This window comes from Sitophilus oryzae, unplaced genomic scaffold (assembly GCF_002938485.1).
Source record: "Sitophilus oryzae breed Bouriz unplaced genomic scaffold, Soryzae_2.0 scaffold_1801_pilon_pilon, whole genome shotgun sequence".
Taxonomy (NCBI): domain Eukaryota; kingdom Metazoa; phylum Arthropoda; class Insecta; order Coleoptera; family Curculionidae; genus Sitophilus; species Sitophilus oryzae.
Genome location: NW_022146504.1, coordinates 3,682,053 through 3,707,907, shown reverse-complemented (window position 1 = coordinate 3,707,907; position 25,855 = coordinate 3,682,053). Strand labels below are relative to the sequence as shown.

General features: G+C 29.8%; 1 protein-coding gene and 1 long non-coding RNA gene across 3 annotated transcripts in view; both read left to right on the top strand.

Annotated features, from left to right (window-relative positions):
- The window catches only part of LOC115882971 (transcription factor SOX-30), a 140,983-nt gene that overhangs the window by 2,955 nt on the left and 112,173 nt on the right, over positions 1–25,855 (top strand). The window lies entirely within an intron of this gene.
- On the top strand, positions 16,561–17,802 carry LOC115882941. Of its 2 annotated transcripts, none has more exons than XR_004050297.1 (4): positions 16,561–17,073; positions 17,146–17,232; positions 17,407–17,525; positions 17,577–17,802. It is a non-coding gene; the product is annotated as an uncharacterized LOC115882941 (long non-coding RNA). The 2 variants fall into 2 exon arrangements; XR_004050296.1 differs by having other exon boundaries at positions 17,595–17,795.

Sequence of the window (25,855 nt, the reverse complement as noted above, 5' to 3'; positions counted from 1 at the left end):
ATAGTATAATCCTTTATCTTTAGTTTCCTTCTTCATTTGTGTAAAAATACCAAGCCAGTTTTATATACTATATAAATAGAGATATAGTATAAAACGTTAAATGTCGGGGGGGGCGCTTATTTTACTACTTTTTTCGGACTAGTGAAATGGACTCTTAAATTATCATTATATGATTTTATCGTTGTCAAATGTAATTTGTTGTGCTGTATACACTACTACGCCATAGTACCTATAGTTGGTGTCCCGAAATTGTGTGGTCAGGAGGCGCCACATCTTCTGTGATTGAATAGGTGTCAGATTGCCTTTTTGATCTTTCTTCCATCCATATTGTAAAGGATCTAACTTGTTACCAATCCATTCTTGAATCTAAAAAATACAGATACAAATAAGATTTCCTATAATAGATATATCTTTACAGTTACCTGAAATTATGTCCTGAGTAAATGGAGTTTTGCAGAGTTCTCAGTTGGAGGCAAATTAGCTAAATTAAAAGTGGTCTTAAGAGATTCTCAGATGGTTCATATGTTTAATATAGCTTGGACAGTGATATAGCTTTAAAAGATAATTTAATCCTGACTGAAACAAAAAAAATGTACCTGTCCGTACTGAAAAAAGATGACGATCTTTGTCAATACCTCGACGTATTTTTAGAAAAGAATCCTAACAAAGATGACTTGTTTCAATCAAGATTAAATTACCTTTTAAAGCTATATCACTGCCCAAGCAATATTAAACATATTAACCATCTGAGATACACTCTATACAATAGGATTATATCAAGAGAAGTCCTTAAGACTACTTTGAATTTAGCTAATTGCCTCCAACTGAGAACTCTGCAAAACGCCATTTACTCAGGACTGTATATAACTGTAAAGATATATCTACAAATCTACATATTATAGGGAATTTTATAAGATGTATTTTTTGGAATGGATTGGTAACAAGTTAGATACTTTACAATATGGATGGAAGAAAGATCAAAAAGGCAATCACACCTATTCAATCAACAGATGATGCCTCCTGACCTACTAAAATTAATATTTTGCAAGAGAGTCAGTGCTCTAAAAATTGCCCCTGTAGAAAACTGGCTCTTAAATGTTTCAAATGTTAACTTCAAAGTGTGGTCAATGCTACGGAATCAGTTGCACAAACTTTTGTATTTTAGTTGAGGACGAAAGTGACGCTCAATATGACGTTATAGAAGATTTTATTTAATAACTTTAATTTAACAATAATTTTATTTAATAAATAATATTTAAACGTTATTTTTAATTGTTTTAATGCTTAAATTTATACTTGGTTTATCTATACTAACACTATACTGTTAACGCAAAAATTATAGCTGATTGGTTTAAAAAAACTGGAAAATTTATAAACCGTATAGTAAAAAAATGCTCTATCTCTATTACCATTTATTTTAGAAAAAAAATGATTGCAGGCAAAATATTCTAATTTAATTCTCTACAAAAATCTAAGATGGCGGTGGTTTTTTTCAAACTTCCCCCACTGGGACCGAATGGGACTTTTGGGGGGTTAAATAGGAGATCATTATCTACACATTCCCGTTGAGATCGGTTGGTTACTAATTTGATCCACCTCAACCTCCAGATTGACTGGCCTATTCAGTCGCTTTACCTGTTGCCTGTTCATTTTTTTGGAATCTTTTGATATCCTCCAGTTTTAGGAATTAATCTGCTTTCTAGATGAATTCATGTTTCAATGTTTCCCATATATGAATTTTATTTCATAATGTTCTTAATCATTTAAATAAAACTCAATAACAGTTTAATAAATTTGGTAGGTATTTATTAGTTTTTGAATAAATTAGACTTCGTGGTGTTATCTGATAGGTACTTTACAAATTAAACTATTTAAAAATTCTAATAAAAAGTAATTTAAAGATAAAAATACTAATTTAAAGATAACATATATGTAAGTTTCTTTGTTTGGAATTAAAAAATATATATAGCGTATATCTTATCGTGAGCTTGATGAAACACTAACGTAAAATACTAGAGGAAAAATAGTTGCTTATCATTATTATAGTCGTCATTTTGTACCAATGATTATTCTTAGAAACTTTTCAATAATAATAAAATGTATATATTTTATATTATTGTAGATTACATCGGTTAATTGAATACTTTGAATAGGTCATATTTTACAAAATACAAAAAATTTAAAATTAATTAAGATAAAATACAAAGACATATACATATTTTACTTATAATATGTAGTGACCATAACGCAAAGAATAAATTTAAAAAAAATTACTTACTTACCTATGTCATCAAATTCATTTTTGAAAAATCGAATCCTCAAAAACCAAACTTTTGTGTGACAACAAGTGGCTAAAACTAGAAATTAGATCAGCCTGATTATCTTTTGATAAGCAAGCTTCATCTTGTTTCAAGTATAGTAAACCTATATAATTCATTGTTCTCAATTAATTTCTAATTTGGTATGTCAGTGTTTTTTGTTTTGATTAATGAAATTGAGTTTAATTTATTGTAGCGAAATAACTAATTTAATGTGAAAAAATGTTGTTATTGTATGATAAAATTATATACTAATATTATACGGGGTGTGTCTCAAATAACTGAAAGTATTTTAGTACGTTGGATCTGGTGGTAGATCTAGACAAACGAAACATACTTTATATTTACACTTTTTAAAATAAATGAATATTTTATTTGGAAAATTTAAAAAAATAATGATTACACTTTCAGAAATGCAGGTATCAGCTGACTCTAAGCTTAATCGATGACTTGTGTTGCCATATGGACAAGAAATTATACACTTAACTTCTTAAGACTTATTCATTGAGTTTAGTTGAAAATAACTGGGGGTAAAAATTTAGACGTTAAAGATCTATTGTGTCCCCCATTCTTGAGTTATGATGTTTTGATGTTCTTCCTTCGATGAGTGGACATCTACCTCCTACGGGGTATACACCCTTCCAAGGTTGGGACAACTGGGCCCTGCACAGTCGATGAGCCTATCTCCGGCTGAGGTGCCCGTAAGGTGGAGTCTGGAGGATCAGTCTCCATTTTTTCCACCTCTTTAACTTGGTCTCTCCTTAGTCCTGATACCGGTGTGGTCCCGAATATATAATAGAGGATTTCTTTCTTGGATTTGAGGTCAAATCCCTATTGTAGGTGAATTCATATTGTAAAATTGTATTAGTATATGTTAAATAATAAGTATAGTTCATGTCAAATAAACTTTTAGTCACGTGATTAAGCTTGACCGGCACAGCGTTGCCCACCTTAACATATTTTCTTTTAATCAAAATATTTTAGAGAACAAAAATAAATTATAAATATATAAACAGTTATTATTTACATCAACAAAACTCACCTTCTTAACAGCACTTAACACATGCACATAAAATATACTAATAAAACTGCGATGAGCTTTTTACAGCTATTAACCTATCTTGTACCCCACTTCGTGCTAAAAGAGGTTCTAAAAAGAACAATGTTCGACTGCAAGGTCTACTAGTAAACATTTTAAGCCCGAATATGTCCATGGTTGGCAACAATGAATTTAAAAATCACGTCCTCGATTACGTAACTAAAAGTTTAATTGGTATCAAATATAGGTACCTTTTTTCTAGAACTGACTGAAAAAATTAAAATTAATTTATGTAATTTATTGTCCAGAAAATTACTGTAGACATAATATACACACACAAATATCAGATGCATACGTAAATGTGATTAATGTAGGATGTGGCAACATTGTAAGGGTTTAAATAAGTTTCAGGAGTAATAAACCTGCGGCACTAAAAATATTTTTTTACAAATTTTCTCGGAAAATATCAACAATGTATTTGCAAAAAAATCTACTGGGCGTGTTTCTGAGGTCGAAATTCGAGAACAGTTAAAATACTTGCATTTATTTTAGAAACACCTTGTATTGTACAAATGCGACTAGGAATTTGTACTGAAGTTTATATTATTTGGAAATGTTTATCAATGTATACGATAACTATATATTTATTGATAGTGATGACAATATAATTTAGGTATGATGCATATTTAAATACCAGGAATAGTACTGTAATACATAATTATCGATATCATAACATAATCCAGTAAGAAAACTGTCATACCCATATATATTTTTAATTAAGTAATCTTGAAGAAACGCCTCATTTGGTTTGATCAACTCAAATCGTATAAAATTACCCTGTATAAAAAATGAGTTAATAGTGTAATCCCATTGAATAATATCAAGTGTCTTTATAAACAAACATTTTTTAATGTATTATAAGACAATTAGGATCTCTTTTTTGATCAATTGATGGGTATTCCCATATTTTGAAGCAAGGTCATTTATTAATAGAATAGAAATGATTAAAGATGCTCTGAAATTCCCCAAGAATTCACTCATAAAATTATGTAAATTTAATTGGGGTAAAGCCAATATGATAGATACATTTTATTAAGTGATAGATATGGGTTTGTAATAGCGTAATTACAAATTAAACGAATATCAATTTTATCAACAAACATATATTATATGCGAGTGCAAATATCTGTCGCGGATATTCGTGAACGCGAATGCGAATTTCTTGTTAAAAAATACCTAAGACAAATACATATATTGTAATCGCAAAACATTTTCCAATGCACGTCATCAATCATATCGACATTGACATTAAAGTCTATAAACCTGACTAAATGAAATTTTGGAAAAAATGTTTATATTTGTTGTATAATTTAAGATACCGAGCAGCTCTTCATTTTACTTACTTACTTACATTTTCATTTTACATAGAGCAAATGATTGTAACAGATGTTATATTTAGATTAAAACTGCAAACATTAGTTTAAACAGAATTTTATTATCGCTATGTTGGTCACATTGCCCAGTGTTCAGCAATGTTGTCCTTTATTATTTGACAATTATCCTAGTATCAGTCATTATTTTGTATAATATTGTGTTTTTGTTGAATCTTTTTGAGCAATTCTCGTTTTTCTTTTTATTTTCGTAGTGTTTTTTCAAAAATTGCACGTTTAAGCACAAACAGTTCTTTTAAGAACTAAATTTTCGAGTTTTTGTATTGTATTTATTGAAATTGTGTGTTGAAAATATGCTGAAGCATTTAAACAGTCGAAGCAAAGGGCTAATAGCTTCCCTGATAAACAATTTAAACGAGAACGTGACAATAAAGTTCCTTTATTACCCTTGACTGCAGTCAGAGAAGTAAGTTTGATTGATAAGCACATTATACCACTTTCAAAGTTACTTCTTATTAAATTCTGTGCTTATTAGTTTATGCATTAATAGCACCCTCTTACTTGTTATTACCACATATGGCGTTGTACATCAATAAATAAATAACCCATAATACCGCTTAGAATAATCTTCATAATACACTATAGTTTTTGCCAATATGTAATAAGTAAAATACGAATGAAGATTTAGGACCAGGAAAATAAAAACTCTTTATTTTATAAAATTACCAACGTTTCGACGTTGAAAAAGACGAGAATATACGTTTTTCCTGGTTCTAAACCTGCTAACGCCATTTCAGATTTAAGTAACCTAGAATGTAGAATGTTTAGGAGGGGAGTTAATCACCGCGACCTTATAGATCTGTGTCCCCCTTTCTTGAGTTATAACGAGTTATAGCTCATTATACAGTCTCAGGGCTTTAACAAAAGCCAGTATCTGAGCGGAGGCCAGCTCTCCATCCTTGACATCAGCCGTACCAAAGTTCATGGCACGAACGGTCGTCGTCTCGGCGCACTCAGTGATAAGATGTTCTGATGTTTCCCCATTTTCCCCACAGAATCTGCATTCGCCGTTATTTCTCAGCTTCGGCCTACTGAAGTGTTTGTTGAGGCGACAGTGTTCTCTTAGAAACCCCGTGACAATCCGAAGATTATTTTTTCTTAAATGAAAGAAAATATTTGATTTTTCTGGGTCGTAAGTTCTGAGGAACTTTTTCGAGTATCTTAGACCGTTGGAGGACACTCCAACGGTCTAAGTTCTGGTCCTGTTAGTGGAGTGTTCGCTCCTTTTCTAGCTAGATCTTAAATAACCTAATGTTATTTAGCAGAAAGTAGTCTCGACTGACTAGTGAGAAAGAAAATCTAGGTACTAGTGGGGTTGCAGTCGGAAGGGTTTGACAAAGAATTAATACACTTTGTTAATTGTCAAGCTTTCGGAATTTATTCATTCCTTCCTCAGGACACTAAAATGGAAATATATGTTAGACAATTATTGCTCTAAAAGTTAAGAAGAAAAAACTTATATATATATAACGTGGTATAGAAAAGACCTTCATAAAGAACTACATTAAATAATTTGGCTTGTGTTGAAAACTCCACCGTGAAGCATCGCTGACCAGTCAACCACAAAAAAAAGGAGAGGGCTCTTATGGGCCGGTTAAGCCGCCTGATATTTATTTAAAACATTGGAATAATTAAGAGATGTTCGATTAAAAATTCAATTGTGTCTCAATCTAAGGCGTGGAGGCGCAAAGCAACCGACAGGCGACAACTGTGACATCCATCTGTCACCGGTCAATTGTCAAAAGTCAAGAAATTTATAAAAATGATCTCTGGATGTCGAACAGGGCTGTCGCATGTCAATTATTATATTCCTGTAAAAATTAATTATGTGGGTGGTCCTGTAGAACCAAACCAAACACCCTTAATTATATATTAATAATTAAAATATGTTGTAGATAATTTAAATAAAAGAAAACTGGTATAAATTTAAATAAGTCAATAAACTAATTTCGATTTTGAAAATAGATATTAACTGTCACTAGAAACTTGCCATGACAACACTAGCCATCTTGATTACAATTTGATTGAAAAATCGCTTTTTATTCAAAATCTGAGCCAGATAGGTATTGGAAATCTGCTTCGACTTATTTAAAAAAATACATAGTGTTGCATTTAAAATAACAAAGTTTTTATGTAAAATAAATATTTAAAATAGACCAGCAATTTTTGATACCCCTGTATACATTTAAGGAAGGAATAACATTTTTCTGTAAAGTTTATTTCTCTACCTTTAAACCCAGCGCAAGAACTAGTTCTGAAAAGTAATGTACAGGGTGTTAATAATCTATTCTACTGTAGCATGCAAATTTAAATATCTTTCAATATCTCAAAAACCAAAGGTTTTAAACATATTTAACCCTTATAATAAATACCTTTTTTTGGGCCCAAGAATCCAAAAATGAAATAAAATACCGGGTGTTCCATAAGAAAGAAAGTTATATTTTTACTTTGGTATAGATCTTAATTTTGAAACACCCTGTACATTTCAAAATAATTTTAAATTGTGCATATTACCTCCCCACATATACCCATAAAATATTTTGTTTCTACATCTTTCCGTTTTCGTATAATCAACCGAGGCGAATGAGGTGCGCCACCCTGTATATTTTTTTATATTCTTATTCGCATTTTTCAAATGTATGCGAATATCGATTTTCGACTTTCAAAAAATTATTATAAAATTAAATAACCTAATGTTATTTATATTATATAATAATTTTTTGAAAGTCGAAAGTCGATATTAGCATACATTTGAAAAATGCGAATACGAATATAAAAAAAATGCAATATTCGCGATTGCGAATGCAAGTGAAAATAGTAGGTATGTAATTCAAAATAAAGGCTGTAACTTTTGGAGACGGTTGTTAATTACCCCTAAGTATGTTTTTGTTAAACATTTTCTATGCTCCAAACACTATTAATTTCAGTGTTCTAAAACATATCTCTGTACTGATGAACGATCTACTTAACAGAAGCAGAAAGCTACTAGACAATCTAAACAAACAATATAATTTAAGTAAAAGATACCTTTTTACGATATTACTATTTACATTCTACATAACACTGGTTACAGTCGTATTTTAGTCAGCTGAGATATAAAAACAAATATACCTACGCATATCGAAAAACTGATAAAATACAAGATGCTCAAGCTAAGATAATAATTTTTGAATCAAGGTAAACTGTGAACCGGAGCCAGATATTACAGAGAAAGTCAAAAAAATTGGAAAAAACTTTAATTATTGTACAATATTTTCGAAAAAACAAACGGCGTCAGAGATGGCTATGAAATGAAGATCGTTGTCAATTTTTATATGTAAATTTATATGGGAAATGTAATCGATCGTTATTTCCAAGCCAACTAGACGCCCTTTTTTTTTGGTTTGTTTTTTTTTCTCGATCATACGATACAACATTAAATGCATATTTTGGTTATGTATTGCAGATCATATAAACAATACCCTATTTTTTATGTGTATGTGGTAGCAGTTGCAGTGATTAAACCAAAATAATTCAAGCAAATATAGACAACTATACAGGGTGGTCCGAACTGTATTCTGGAAACTTCAGCAGCATATTTTGCAGATAAAAATAAGTAAAGAAATTCGTATAAATGCCAAATGCATGTCCTAAAACGCTTAGTTTTGGAGATACAGGGTGTAGAAGTTTCATTTTTATTTCGATTTTTTCCAAATAATTTGACATCAACGTCAACATTTGCATGAAAATTGGAGTCTGGGAGTTTTTTGACGTGAGAAATTTGATGTTGATACCAATATGACTTCTATTTGTAGAGGGCACCACCTACATGTATTTTAACTGTTTTTAAGAGTAATAACTTTTCCTAAACTTAAAATGCAAACAAAGCAAAAACTTCATAACCTTAACTTATTAATAAATAACTTGTCAAACTGAATTATTAAAGCCGAAAAATGACGTATTGCTTTTTCAATTATTCTAGCGTTGTTATTTTGAATTACTGATATAGAATGATCAGCCATCGTTAAACGTCACTCTATGTATATTGTCGAAGTCTCTCAATCATTTGCCAACCAGATGAAAGAGATTGGTGATGTCATTACGGAGTTTCGTAAATTACTGCATATTTTTTTAGTAATCTTCATTGTCATTTAATTTGGGGTTATAATTAACATCGATCAATGTCAAAATTAAAATTTGATTGTTGCTGTAAAACAAAATTCAATTTATTTTATTGCAAAAATGCCTCAAAGATTTAACTGAAATGAAAAAGAGCTCATTGCTAAGCTTATAATTTATTTTTCTCGAGAAAGAGACCCTGCGCTGGTAGAACACTTTTTCCCGTGGACCATGTGTAATGAAGTAGGTACAATGCAAGGATGTAATATTCCTATGTAAAATACAAATAAATTGATAGCGTTTTTAAATAATATAGCGAGTTGCTGTAACCAACAGTTCAATGTATTAGAATTAAAAGGATCGAAACAGATAAAGAGTTCAAGAAAAAATGAATATATGACGGAACTCGCTCAATTAATTATATAGGAACGTACTTAAAATTTTCTCCCCACCCCATATTTGACAAATAATGATGACGTAACGGTAAACGATGGCTGAACAGTCTTTAGATGAGTAGATAAACATATGTGTCAATAAAGATGTCAATACATAAAAATATACGAAACTTTAATGGCTAGTTTGTTTAAATGCTAAACAGTGATTAACTATAATAATTTTAATTTGCACCATTACATAAACGCCGTTTATACTTATTTAATCAATGTTTTAAAACGGCCATGTTCGGGCGTTTAAGTTTTAAACGTAGATTATCTAACTTCTTCATTCGGTGGTTGTCACATTGTGCTTTTAGTACTTTTTTATATTTATGTTTTTATTTAAAAAAAGACATAATATGGATTTTGATGAAAATGACATTTTGGAAGATGATAGAATCCAAATAGAATCTAATTATCGATTATGGATTTCCTCGCAAAATTTGTCACATATTAGGTATGATATTTATTTGGAATTAGGGTGTTTTCGTCTGGGCTGAAACTAACACAACGGTCTCTTTTCTTTTTAATTTCATCGCAATCCATATCCCGATCTTATTGTTAATTTAAAAGCATACACAAGGAGTGTTACAAAATGATTTTCCATTTAACACACAGAATTTCTAGTTTGAACAGCGTCCAAAAAACCTGACATTTAACATAAAAGACGAATAAACAATGTTTGGTTTGGTTTGGTTTGTTTGTGAAATGGTACAAATGGGATAAATGGAAATGGTACAAATACGGATATGAAATTTGCTACCTAGCAAAGATTTACGTTGTTGCCAAGAATATTCGCTGATTAACTAAACAAGCTTTCATTGTACAGGTTGGTCTGTTTTGACAGAGAAAACCTATATTCTGACTAGATAGAGCAAAACCGACATAGATGTCATGCGCCCGATTTCTGAGATACGTTTAATGGCGTAAACCGCCTCTTGATATTTTCACTGCCAACTGAGATAAGGGTCTTTTTGAATTTTTTACCATTTGGAAAATTGCCCATAACTTTTGTATTTCGCGAAATAATAAAATTCTGTAAAAACGTTCTCAAGGCACTTTTATAAGCACAATCCAGTGGCTTAGTCAGTTTTTTTCTATACTTGCTCTTTTTGTCAGAATAATATATATATATATATATATATATATATATATATATATATATATATATATATATATATATATATATATATATATATATATATATATATATATATATAGGTATATATAATCGAAGGCCTTCTACCTGAAGGTGTAGGCTTCTAGTAGCTACTTTCCATAAATAAAATTTTGCCACTTCTTCTTGTCCAGGGCCATGCTTGCTGCTTCGGCGCAGCCGATCCCTCTAGTTTTAAGTAATTTTGCAACATTTTGATCCCAAGTAGTTGCAGGTCTACCCTTTTTCCTTTTTTCTTGCCTTTTTGCCTCCCATACTCTTCTTACTGGTCTCTCTTTGTTGAGTCTTTCCAAATGTCCGTACCACCTCAACTGGCAGTTTTCGATAGTTGTTAGTACTGGCTGGACTTTCAGCTGCTCTCTAATATGGGAATTACGTAGTTTATTCATCCTCGTAACCCCTAGCACTTCTCGTAGGTATTTCATTTCTACTGCTTGTATTAAGCTTTCTTACCTAGAAATGTGTTCTTTATGCTATGGTATAGATTTGCAGCGCTTTGGACTCTTGCAGTTATCTCTTGGTTTTGATGTCCCTGGCTTTCTATTTGGACTCCCAGATATTTGAAAGAATTTACCTGCTCTATTATTTGATCATTTATTTCTATGTTAACCATTTCTTCACTCTTTCCGCTAATCATTATTTTTGTTTTGTTCTCATTTATTTTAAGGTTTTTGGAAGATAATTTATTGTTCCATGTATTGAGATTTCTTTTAAGTTCTGTTTCGTTCCTAGCAAATATAACGATGTCGTCAGCGAAAGCGCATTCATTGATCCACACAGGCTGCATATTTTGGTACCCTACGAGAAGTTTAGATGTCTCTCGTCTGGTTTCTTTCATTACATCATCCATAACTAAATTGAATAAAATTGGGCTTAGGACACCTCCCTGTCGAACACCTTCACGAATTGAAAACTCTTCTGAATGCATATTATCGGTCCTTACATAGCTTCTAGTGTCGGAATAAAAACTTATTATTGCTCTTCTTAAGTTTTGGTCAATGTTTTTATTTATTGGGGTTTTCTGAACTTCAAATCTTGGAAGTCTGTCAAAGGCTTTTTCAAGATTTTTTGTCAGAATAATAAAAAATATAATTTTTGAAATGGAAATCATAGTTGGCTATGAACTTAAAAAATGCTGGCGTTTAACCCTTTCCAACGATATAAAGTTATGTGTATTTATTTCTAAGAATGAGAGAAATATTAGGTTTTTTATCTTTGTATCAAAGCGGGCCTTGATTTTGTGTTGACCTAGTTGCCTAATTATTTTTTTATCAGAATTTAATATTCTATATTATTATTTATCTGCATAATTAAAAACTGTTGAAAGGGTAAATCAACATTCTATATTTATTAGTATTACCAATTACAATTAAAACGCCAGGGTTACAACTGAACCATTAAATGGAGAATTTAGAGAGAATTGGGTTGGAACAAGGGGCACATATCTTGGCCTGCTAGGTTCTGTGATTTAACTCCTTTCGACTTTTTTATGGGGGAAATTAAAAGGTATATATAAGAGAAGAACCATTGGGACGATAGAAGAATTACAGAAGGCTACTAGGACTTCATTTTGGACTTATTAAACCAGTTCGTCTAATAAATCGTTGTAACTTTGTGCGCAAAATATGTTTATTGTGTATTCTACAAGAATGTGCTCAATTTGACCATCTGATTTTTTTAGAAAACTATATTCGTCACTCAAAAAATACGTTTTTTCAGTTTTGTTCTTTGTTTATGTATCGATTTCATTTGTAATTACTAATACTAATAATTACAATTACTAATAATAATAGAATGTTCAAAGCTTACCATTTCAAAAGTTTTTAATTATGCAGATAAATAATAATATGGAATATTAAATTGTGATAAAACATAATTAGGCAGATAGGTCAACTCAAAATCAAAGCCCGCTTCGATATAAAGATAAACCCTTAATATTTCTCTCATTCTTAGAAATAGATACCCATAACTTTATATCGTTAGAAAGGGTTAAACGCCAGCATTTTTTTAAGTTCATAGCCAACTATGACTTCCATTTAAAAAAATATATTTTTTATTATTTCTGACAAAATGAGCAATGATAGAAAAAAACTGACTACGCCAATGGATTGTGCTTAAAAAAGGGCATTAAGAACGTTTTTACAGAATTTTATTATACCGCGCAATAAAAAAGTTATAGGCAATTTTCAAAATGGTAAAAATTTCAAAAAGACCCCGTATCTCTGTTGGCAGTGAAAATATCAACAGGCGGTTTACGCCATTAAATGTATCTCAGAAATCGAGCCCATGACATCTATTTCGGTTTTTCTCTATCTAGTCAGGAAATAGGTTTTCTCTCTGTTTAAACAGACTAATTTCTACCACCCTGTACATGGTGCAAATGTAACAAAAATAATCATCGATTAAAATATAATCAGTGATTACCTAAACACTGTTTAAATCCAATTTGGTGGGCAAATGGCAATAAATAATTCGTTAGTAAAGTCTTACTAGATTTTTTCTGTGTATATCTGTTATTTTCTACTTTATCTAGTTATTGTCTGAGAGATGAAAATATTAATTTCACTGTTATACCATATTTTTATACTTGGGCAATTTGATATACAATTGAGGCTTATAGAATATTAGAAGAACAGAGGTATGAATATTATAATGATGATAAATTGACTATGTTGGGAAACAACAAAGAAATTCCAGAAAAATTCCCTAGAAAATGCACATTAGGATCATCTGTAAGACTCAAAAGCTAAATCAGTTTTTTCTTATGAAATCCAGGTTTATTCTAAGTTATTTTAACAGATGACGTGATCCGAACTACAAATATTTACTAAAGTGTGATTTATCTTATCGATACTTTCGATAAACCTTATCGATAAATATTATTCCAAATTGGTATCTTATCGACAATTTTTATTTAGTATTATTTTCCATAGACTAAACAAGTGCACTATTGTTCTCCTAGACTTTATGACGTTGAAATAAACTACATATTTCGGAACTACTTTACTTTAAGCATAATTTCGTTGTACGGCACTGGACGTTTGTTACGGCGAAATCGATACGGTGGGCAGTAAAAAATCACCTTTTCAATTAGCTTTATGCTTTATATCATTTATAATAAGAACTGGCACGTATATGGTCTGTGGCAATAACACGATACACATATTTTATTTCCGTTTATCGACACAAGTCTCTCATAAAAATGATACACGAAAAAAAAATACTGCGTGGAAAAAATAATTCACAAAATCTTTTAAATATTGCTGAAGTTCCATGTGATTGACACCCGGATAATATTTTCATTAAAGTTATGATCATCATAATCATCATTGAATAAAATAATTAAAGGAGCATATCAACAAACATAGTCGGAGTGCGATGGGGGTTAATACGGCTGACTTTCGGTTTATTAGTGCCAAAATGTGTAAAAATACCGGGTGCGTCTCAAAAGTGGCTCACCCCTATAACTTTTTTATTTTTTTAGTAAAAAAAAACGAAATTTGGTATGTTAATATATGACATAAATTAGGATTGACTGACGTATTCAATTGTTTTCGGTCACTTCCGGTTTCACCGGAAATGACTACAACTTTTCATTTTTAAATGGCACCACAGTATTTTTTTGCTTTATTCGATAGAAAATGTCACTCTGAATAGAATGACACATCATATGTCAACTTTTGACATTTTCGAATATGGTTTATTTGAAGTTATAACTTGCGGTTCGTAACAAAAATTTGACTTGAAATACCAAGTGTGTGGTATCAAATTGTTCGTAAAAAAATGCTTTTTCCAAATATGCTAATGAGCCACCCTCGTTCTATTTGAAAAAATTGAGTTATGATTAAAAATACGATTTGAGAATTTTCTAACTGGCCAGGACAAGACACTAAAAACATTAGACGATCAAATCTATTTTTCCAGGGCCCCTTGATGAAGAAATAGTGTTTATAACATAGCCATGGCACTCTAGATTGAATTTTAAAATACAATTTTTTATTAAGCGAGAATGTCAAAAGTTGACAGATGATATGTCATTCTATTCAGAATTTCATTTTCTATCGAATAAAGTAAAAATATACCGAGGGTGCCATTTAAAAATCAAAAGTTGTAGTTATTTCCGGTGAAACAGGAAGTGACCAAAAACAATTGAATACACCAATCAATCCTAATTGATGTCATATACTAACATACCAAAACTCGTTTTTTTTATCTGAAAAAATAAATAAGTTATAGGGGTGAGCCACTTTTGTGACGCACCCGGTATAATGTAGTTAATGAGTAAACTCAATCACATTTGTTGGATGAGTAGTTATAATAATGATTTAATAACAAAAATGTCACATACGCCACTGATTCACCGAAGTCAAATTGACGTGTATTTTAATTATTTTTGATAAGTTGTAAGTAAAAGCAAAAATTTATAAGTGATTGGTTTGCTACACGTAGCGTGTATTATACAGGTTGGTCCGAACTGTGTTCCGGAAACTTTGGCAGCATATAGTGCAGATAAAAATAAGTAAAAAAGTTCGTATAAATGTATGTCCTAAAATGCTTAGTTTTGGAGATACAGGGTGTAGAAGTTTCATTTTTATTTCGATTTTCTCCAAATAATTTATGAAGTGGGCGTCAATATTTCGATGAAAATTGGTGTCTGTGAGTTTTTTAACACGAGAAATTTGATTTTGCTGTCGATATGACTCCTTCTTGTAGAGGGCGCCACCTACATATTTTTTAACTGGTTTGAGGAGTAATAACTTTTCGTCCGTACCTGTATAAATCTACTGAGTAAAAAATACACATTTACGACGTTTTTTACGTAAAAATGTCTCTTGGTAAAAATCGCTACGAGTAATGGTTCTCGAAATATTTTTAATCAAAATGATCAATACCTACCTGCCATCATTGACATAAATTAAACATGTTGACTAACTAGTTATTAGACTGAAATCATAAATTTGAAATGTTTTGTGCCAACAGTACAGCAAAAACGGTTTTATCATCATTTCTTCGGCGAAAAAATATGGTTAATTTAAAAAAAATAAAAAATTTCCAAATTTATTATTTTAGTCAAATAACTATCTACTCAACGTGTTTATTTTTTGTCAATAATGACATGTATTGACTATTTCCATTTTAAATATCTTGAGAAGGGTTGCTCGTAGTGATTTTTACCAAGACACATTTTTTACGTAGAAAGTCACGGAAATGTATATTTTTCACTCAGTAGTCTTATACAGGTACAGACGGAAAGTTATTACTGTTCAAAATAGTTTAAACGCATGTAGGTGACGCCCCCTACAAACAGGAGTCACATTGATATCAAAATCAGGTTTCTCATGTTAAAAAACTCCCAGACATCAATTCTCATCCAAATATTGGTGTTACTTCAGAAATTATTTGTAAAAAATCGAAATAAAAATGAAACTTCTACACCCTGTATCTCCGAAACTAAACATTTTAGGACAAACATTTATACGAACTTTTTTACTTATTTTTATCTGTAGAATATGCTGCCGAAGTTTCCGGAATACAGTTTGGACCACCCTGTTATTATTATATAGAGTATATCGCCGGAATGTCTTTATACAAAAGGAAAAACTTTTTTATTATTAACTTTTTTTAGAAAAATACATCCTTCATAAAAAATTTTGCTTGTTCTAAAATTGTTAAATCAATTTATAGTTTTCCAAATTTCCATATCTTTTTCTTTTTAGAGAAAAATAAGAAAAAATATGAAAATATAGTTGAATTTTTTCTCAATCAAAACGCGTTTCTATGGTAACATCATTTCGTTTGCATTCTTGGATAGATGGCTATTATTGTTAATTTTGATTAACGTCATATATTTTTCTGTTTATTTGAAAACAGAAAAATATATGACGTTTATTCAGAACAAAAAAATATATGACGTCATATATTTTTCTGTTTATTTGAAAACAGAAAAATATATGACGTTTGAAAAACTAAAGAAGTGTTTCCTCTTGTAAATATAATCCGGAATCCGGAGACATAGCCTACTGACCGAGAGCCAACTAAAATCACAGATAACACATAATCCAGATGGCTCCTTACGTGTTAAAAATTGTCACCCCAATTTCACTCCAATTTGGAAAAATATTGGAGTGACGTTTGAATAATCTGAAATTTTTAGATTCCTTTTCTAACTTTTTTGGGAGGTTTTGCTTCTCTTGCACAGATGTCGCTTGCACTTCAGTTGCGTGGTTGCCAAACGTTATATCGAAATATATTTCATTTCATTATGAATATATAAAATTAAAAATTATGTAATTTATAAACATGAAATAGATATGGATGTTAGGTAATACCGGATGTTAAATTAATATATAAATATTTAACTTAATACGTACATTATTTTATTAATTTATCGTCACACGTCATTTACCAGTTGCCTAATTACGAAAAGTTTCATATGATATTAACCTCAAAAATGATCTTTGAAAACAAACAACAACAAATAACTCAAAGAAATAACTACATACTACATAATAATAACTGATAATAATGACTTTTAATGGTATAAAGGCTGATGAAGGTAATTATAAACATTATTTTGAGTTTGTTTAATAAAATATAGGATACAATATAACTAAGCAAAATCAAACAGTTTTAGACAACCAATACAAGATTCAGAACTCGGCATCGCGATAAACAAGTAAAATTGTACATTCAGGAACTCGTTTAAATATTATAGGTAAGTAATATTTTCACAAAAGTAAACATAAAGTAATATAGAATATTACCTGTGATAAAATGTTAATTAGTGACGTATATTTATTCTAATCACATTTAAATTTAAACTCAAAATTTTCATAAAGAAAATGATAATTTTTCATAGATATAAAGTAAATAATATTACATATTTCAGGTTGATTGAAGAATAATCTACAATTGATTAGAGCCTATGACGATGCGAAGATAATTAATCACCTAACTTTAAGAAACCAGCCTAAAGAAGTTTACATGCATCTCATCTAACCATTATAGGTAATAATTTACAAAATTAGTCATTTTTGATTATAATATTATGGTACTTAGGTACATTTTATCTTCTAGATCAGTAGTGATTTTTCATAATTTGAATGAACTCACAGATAGCAATGGGGCACCGCACCGAAGCAGTATTACAAAATGTGAAATAAAACTGTAGTACATATTGCTCTATAAAATTTAATAGAAATAAATTTATTTATGAAAATTAATGAAGTTTTATCTTTCCTAGGAAAAAAATAACAATTATATTTTGAACAATTAATTTAGAACATTAGAGTTAAAAAATATATGTGTTAGAAATTGTAACACATATTTTTTAACTCTATGTTATTCTAACTTAGAATAACATATTTTTAATAAAATTGCGCTTATACTTTATACTTTTTGCTATTATATCAATAAGAACTAACGTAAGGAGCAATTCATTTATACTATAAACACACATGCATATTTTTTGATCTTTTTAAAACCAGTGAATAATGTTGAAATATGCTACACCTATTAATTCTTATTAACTAACTTTATAGCTAGACAGTTGAAAATTTTACAGATAATGTATCTATGTTGCCGCTATAAGAACAAATACTAAAAACAGAATTAAATAAATGTTTATAAATAAAAAGTACTTTCACTAAACATTATCGTTTAAGTAAGAATTTTACACAGAATATTCAAGTCCTCGAGTGGCCGTGTGGTTAAAGGCGTTAGGATTTGAAGGCGTTGAGACGTAGTGAGGCAGGTTCGAATCGTAGGCAAGGTGACTTTTTCTTAATCTTTTTTTTTATTTTTTACATATTTTTACATATTTATTTTTACTTATTTATTATTGATTAATACAATTTTTAGCAATGAATTTCTTCATTTTTTTAAATTACTTACAAGCGCATTCAAAATTTCAGCTAAATCGGAAAAAGTTTACAATAATATAATGTCTGATGTTGTATAGATAATGTGTGAATGGTACATTCAATGATAATGAACCCTTCGTGCGCGAGTCCGACTCGCACTTGGCCAATTTTTTTGTTAATTGAAACGTTTAGAATTTGAATATTCGTTCAAAATTTTTTTTTAATAAATTTATTTATGATAAACAATTTATTAATGAAAATAATATGACCGAATTTCCTGGAAAGTTTTTCAAATTTGTACATATGAAAACCTAACTTTACCACTTATCATAGAAAATCTCTATTCCTTCCCTTATCACGGAATAATAAAGGAACGAACCATATGCGACAAAGATAGAAGATTTAGATATGTCGTTACTGTCTTTTGTTTTTAACGGATATTTTAAAATAATTTACCTTTGACTGTCTTTGATTATAACTGTGTGTGATTAGTGATAATAAAATTATTATTAAAATGTCTGGTAATAAGTGCCAATTTTATAATTGTGGGATTTCTCGGAAATCAGGTGTACATATGTTTAAGTTTCCTGCGTCAAGAGATCCTAATTTATGTACAAAGTGGATAGAAAATTGTGGTGAGTTCATTCATATAGAATTTTTTGCACATTTTGTATGTAAAAATACGGCGTTAAGTTACCTTAGAAATGGTGATCGATGGCTTTTACCATATACCGTATGATCGAAAAAAAACGGCGTCAGCGATGGCTATGAAATGAAGATCGCTGTCATTTGATATGTAAAATTATATGGGGAATGTCATCGACCATCATTTCCAAGCCAATCGGACGCCTTTTTTTGGATCATACGGTATAATTTAACACATTAAGAATTGTCCATCGTTATTTCTTTATCTATGCAAAGTTTATGATGGATAAATCAAGTAATTAAGTGAATATAAATTATAAATGAATCAGTGAACATAAACTGTTATAAATTATAAGTAATGCAATTATTGAATATACCATACGATCGAAAAAAAAAACGGCGTGGGAGTGGGCTTGGAAATGAAGCATATATAGATTAATTGAAAGCATTTTATAAAAATATATAGTTATACAGGGTGTCCCCAAAAAGTTATACATTAAAGTTGTTTTTGTAATGGAATACCCTATATATTAATTGATTTTTGGATTCCAGGAAAAATAAAGGTGTGTTTTTATTAAAGAAGCATGTGCCTAGAATGTAAGGATTTTGACATATTTCACATTTTGTGAAAATGAAGAATAAAATTTAAATTTCAATAACAGCTATCTATATTGTAATTTATCCTGTATAGCCTGATATTTAGTTACAATAACCATAATATGTTAAACCAAATTAAAATGTGACAGGAAAAGTTATACAGGGTGGGACAAAACTTATATTGAACATTTATCACTTTGAAAAGCAAGTTACTCCTTTATTTTAAATGGAACACCCAGTATATTATTTCCGTGTTCAATGGGGAATTCATATATCTTCAAAATATTATTAAGGTTGCCTACCCCTCTAACAAAGATTTTCCTAGATACTTTCATTTTTATGATTTTGCGTCAGTAGATCTTTATTATTTGAAAAAATCTAGGTGGCTGTGTTAATTTATCAAAAATTAAAGGATGTAGTATAAAATACTGTAATAAAAACATACGTTTAAAACATATATTAATTATCACAGAATTAAAATTAGATATAAATGTATAATTATATAACAAAATTTGAATCTAAAAGTAGAATCATATCAATTCTTTCTGATGTAGGATAAGTTTCTATTTTCGGAAAATTTCTTAGATTTTTTTTGTTTCAACTGACGAACTGACACAAAATAATAACTAGTTGCTAAAGTTGAACTAATTTGACAGCTATGTTGAAGTAACGTAGACATATCACAGCCACCCTAGATTTTATCAAATAATAAAGATCTATTCACACTAAATCATAGAAATGAAAATATCTAGGAAAATCTTTGTTTGAGGGGTAGGCCGGCAACCTTAATAGTATTTGGAAGTGACATGAATTTCCCATTGAATATCGGAATAATATTCTGGGTGATTCAATTAAACTAAAGGAGTTATACAGGGTGGGTATTAAAGGAGTTATACAGGTTATACCAATGTTCAGCATTAATTTTGCCCCACCCTGTATAACTTTATGGGTCAGGTTTTAATTTGATTTAAAGTGCAATAGAGTAAATTCCAATTTAGGTAGTTTTTCTTGAAATTTAAAAATTGTTCTTCAAAATCTTAAGTAAGTCTAAAACCTTACATTTCAGTCATATACTTCCCTAATAAAACACACCTTTATTTTTCTCTTAGAATCTAAAAATTAGTTAACGAGCGAATTTCCAAAAATTGCCCCTTAGTGTTCAATTACGTCAGTCAAGGAGCACTCGTGAAAAATTTCATACTCTTAAACCAGATTTTAACAAATTTTTATGCAGCTTTTCATCCCTAATTTTACCCCCTTAGTGGTCGAATTTTCAAAAAATCCCTTCTTAGTGCTCATTTACATCACTTAAGGAACCTATGTGCCAAATTTTATTTATTACTATATAGATAACCTTTACCCTTATTTTCAGCTAATGAATATTAAGAGACAAATAATAAAAATAAAATCTAAATTATAAATTTCATGGCTATAAATAGCATATATATTCATCTAGAAATTCTGACTTTCAAACATCCACTGCGACTAGTATTTTCATGTCCAATTGTATAGTATTAAAGTCCGAATATACATTTTCCCTGGGTTTGACCGGGAATTTGCTTATAAATATGAACAACCGGCTACGTCGCTTCACATCGCGTGGCCGTGGTGTGGCTCGAAATTCGTTCGTTTTAAAAATATTATTGGATTTGGCTATAGGCGCCCTCTGTGTCATTAATAGGGAACTGTCTCATCGAAAACATGCTGTTCCGTAAGCAATGGCCATCTGGATTATGTGTTATCTGTGCTAAAATATTATTTATATAACAGTTTTTTTTCTGGAATTCACAAAAATGTTGTTGCCATGTTAATTTAGTGAGACCATATAATATGTTTTCTATTTCTAAATAAAACCAATTGTAGAATAAATAATAAATAACATAAAATAAAGGTCAAAAAATCCGCTAAACAAAAAATCCGCAAAATTTCAAATTAAATTGAAATGTCAATTGAATCTGATTGATTCGCGAAACAGAATTGTCAAAAATGGGGTTCATGATATCGATTCCATCATGAATATACAGGGTGTCCCAGAAATGAGTGCAGATATTTTAACTGGTAGTATAGTTCAACCCCAGAAACACGCCTATGAGGTTTTTTTTGCGAAAAAAAAATGTTGAAAATTTTATATTTTTCTTGACATTTTCCGGAAAATGTTGAAAAACTTTTGAGTGCCACTGTTCACTCACCGGGAAATTCGTTTAGCGGGCATAGAGAGTGTCGGAGAGAATGCAACGTTGCCACCTCCTACCATACCCACATTCTGCATGTTTATAAATTCAATTATTTTTAGTTGCTACAGAAAAAAATACGAAAATTAATTTTATTCATATTAGTGTAGATTGCTCTACTAATTCTAGAGAAACGCGCAATATTTTAAATACTTTTTACAGTGGAGTAAACTGAAAAAATAAATCTTAACAATTATAGCTTCTTTTTTGCCATATTAGGAAATATTTTCAATCGTTTCAATAAACAATTATAACCTTTAATGTTTAGTTAGAGCTTACCCTTTTAATGAAAGTGTTTTTATCCAGCACACATATACGCAAACACATACACACCAAATATCTATTAAACTGAACATCACAAACCTATCACATGCCTATCACTTTTAAAATATTATTTAAAATTTTTCACATGATAATAATCAAACACTAAACTCATAAATACAATAAAAAATGTTAAAAAAAACTTGCTTTAATAACTACTTATATCCGGTGGCTGATGGTAGACAGTCCGGGGTTTTCTTCGACATTTCTTCAAAACCGACGCAACCCCGACAACGATTTCGAAAACACTGAAGGAATTAGAAATCACAAATTTTTATTTAGGAATTTGTTCACTTAGCGTCCTCTACTGGACTGATGTATTACTATTATGGGTCAACGTTTTGGTGGTTGTATAAAGATAGATAAATCAATTTTCTAAATGTTTAATGTATGGAGTAGGGATATCCCAAAAATAAAATAAAAGTACAAGAAAGAATTAAGGTAAAATCAAAGAATATTCTACGTTATCTAAAATATAAAAATATGGGAAGCCCCGACAAAAATCTGACACCTGATATCAAAGTGATAAACCAACATCGGCGCATGCGGCAGCGAGCACTTACACTTAATTTTTCAGTTCATTGCTAGATGGCCTTTTACTAGGGATGCACTGCAAACAAATATTCCAGCAAAACTAAAGTGTTTTTTCTTATTCTAAATTCTAACAAATAAATAAACCATATACAGTTTTACAGTATAAATAAAATCGGTCTTCGATTTAAAAAAAAAGATCGATTATACCAAAAAATCGTTTGATAAAAATCACGTCGATTTGATAAAAATCGATTCGAAGCGTACATCCCTAGTATGGTGTGTAGTTTAAGGTTATGTTTAAGGTTATTCGTGGGTTATTAAACTCGCACAAAAACAATACAGAAAACAACAAAAAACAATGCAAACAATGCCAAATAAACCTGTAAAAAAGTACTTTTATTATTCAAAATGAAATATCGTATAATTCAGTTGGTATACGAATATTTTTTGATTTATTTATAATGTTTTGTGTCAAAAATATGTGAGAAATGAGGTAAACAGTTTAAATGTCTTAATAAATTCGTTTTTAATTTATTAACCTTTCAGGTATCTACCTAATGGTAGGAAGAAATTAATTATGTAATGGTAGGAAAAATAATTTCACTTTAATTACGTATTAGAAAATCAGTAATCTTAAATTAGGATGCATCAATGGAGAAGAAGGCAATTGTAATCACAATACAATAACAGATCTACAAATACCAAGCAATACATTAAATCAAAAATCTCAGTAACACTGTTGTAATAATGTACTCCCTGTGGTGTTATTAAGTATAAAGTTTTGTTTTACATGAAAATAATTATCCCATTTAATTATTCATTAAATTTTAGTGTCAGCTTATTGATAGCTCGATTACCAGTCAAATAGTTTCGATGTTTTCTATACTATGCAGAAAATTTGATCTGATTAGATTAATTCAGATGTAAATTTATGTTATACCAAACCAAACCAAACCTTTTAGGTATCTACCTAATGGTAGGAAGAAATTAATTATGTAATGGTAGGAAAAATAATTTCACTTTAATTACGTATTAGAAAATCAGTAATCTTAAATTAGGATGCATCAATGGAGAAGAAGGCAATTGTAATCACAATACAATAACAGATCTACAAATACCAAGCAATACATTAAATCAAAAATCTCAGTAACACTGTTGTAATAATGTACTCCCTGTGGTCTTATTAAGTATAAAGTTTTGTTTTACATGAAAATAATTATCCCATTTAATTATTCATTAAATTTTAGTGTCAGCTTATTGATAGCTCGATTACCAGTCAAATAGTTTCGATGTTTTCTATACTATGAAGAAAATTTGATCTGATTAGATTAATTCAGATGTAAATTTATGTTATACGGTAAGATATTTTTAAACAAACCAAGAAAGTTCTCTTCAGACAAGTTCTGGTCTGAAATTGCAAATATTAATGAAAAAGTTATACATGTAGTTTTCTATTCATAAATGATATTATTGATTTTATTCTAGGTGAATGTATCGAGTCATATTATATTCTGCAGAATATATTGAGAAAAATGGTAAACTAACTAAAAGTGCTAACAAAATTTCTTAGGAAGTTATCGATATACCTAATTATTAGAAGCTGTAACAAATGTTCAAAGAGTCAGAGTATACTTTATTAGAAGTGTGTTAGATAGAATTATACACTTTAAAGAAAATATCTTTTATTATTGCAGGTAATGCATATTGTGTAATGCATATAATATGTGAAATCTATTATTACATACAAAGATTGAAAATTATTTAAACAGCTACCTGTATGTTGTCTCACAATCTCATTTAGTGAATGGGTTATTAAAAATTGAACATATTTACACACAGAATATTGTGGATATGGATATCTGGAAAGCATGTTATAACCATTTTTATTTTTAGGATTTATGAAATGATTACATAAATATACTAACAACAAATTGCAATGCATCTGTATATTAGAGACAAAGATGAAAGAGAGTAACAAGAATATATGTATTCAAAAGAAAAATATCAAGACCATTTGTAGTAATTAAAATTAAAGAATAAAATACATAAAATGTACCATATGATCGAAAAAAAAACGGCGTCCAGTTGGCTGGGAAATGACGATCAATGACATTTCCTATATAAATTTACATATAAAATGACAGCGACCTTCATTTCATAGCCATCGTTGACGCCGTTTTTTCTCGATCATACGGTAGTTTATGTGTGAACAAATTCTCATTTCATATAAAAATTGGAGCTCTATCTAGAGTATATTTGAATATAAATGTTTTTATGTATTGGAAGGGGGACTGTAGTTTTCAAATATAATAAAGAAAATAGACTAAAAAAACATGTGTGTAAGTTCTTTTTTAAACTATTCTGTAGTTACGTAAATGTGTTTCAAATAGGTTGCTTTTCACAATAAAGTCAATACACAGTAATTATGCTTTACTTTTTCAAAACACACTCTTGTTTTTTATTATCAGAGAGTTATTAATATTAGAAAATTTAGTTACATGAATATAATAGGAGTAAATATTATGTTTCAAGTTTCAAATAATTAGAATATGATATGAGTCATAATAGCTTAAATATGATTGCTAATAAAATACCTAGTTTATACACATTTAGATATATCTCTTTAAATATAAATTAGTATTGCCACCATGCGATTAATGGGAAACACAATATGGTAGTGAAAAAAAAACGGCGTTAGCGAGGGCTATGAAATAAAGATCGCTGTCAATTTACATATGTGTAAAATTTTATGGAGAATGTCACCGATTTTCAAGCCATTCTGGACGCCGTTTTTTTCGACCATACGGTATTTCTAGGTATGGAATTATGTCTCTAATATGTAGTTAGGTAATTTTTTCCATTTGCCTATTGTTAATTAAAACGTCGTCAAACTATAAAATTTGCTATATTTTTTACTTAAATTTTTTTAGTAATATCAGAACATGTTTTGAATAGTTTAATTAGTAATAAAGCTACTAACATGTTCAGTTATTTTTTTTTCTATAAAGCTTTTTGATAAAAAAATAAGTATACCTGCTAAGACGTTAAATTGCCTGAGAAATTACGATCGATGCCATTTACCATCCACTTTTACACAATAAAATGCCATCGATCGTAATTTCAAAAGCAGAAAACTTGCCGCCGTTTT